Genomic DNA, 349 nt, shown 5'->3' on the forward strand with positions numbered 1-349 from the left:
CTTTTGGTTTTGTTGATTTTTGCTATTGTCTCTTTGGTTTCTTTTGCATTTATTTCTGCTCTAATTTTTAAGATTTCTTTCCTTCTACTAACCGTGGGGTTCTTCATTTCTTCCTTTTCTAGTTGCTTTAGGTGTAGAGTTAGGTTATTTATTTGACTTTTTTCTTGTTTCTTGAGGTGTGCCTGTATTGCTATGAACTTTCCCCTTAGGACTGCTTTTACCGTGTCCCACAGGTTTTGGGTTGTTGTGTTTTCATTTTCATTCGTTTCTATGCAAATTTTGATTTCTTTTTTGATTTATTCTGTGATTTGTTGGTTATTCAGCAGCGTGTTGTTCAGCCTCCATATGT

Source organism: Bison bison, unplaced genomic scaffold, assembly GCF_000754665.1.
Source record: "Bison bison bison isolate TAMUID 2011002044 unplaced genomic scaffold, Bison_UMD1.0 scf7180017864384, whole genome shotgun sequence".
Lineage (NCBI taxonomy): Eukaryota > Metazoa > Chordata > Mammalia > Artiodactyla > Bovidae > Bison > Bison bison.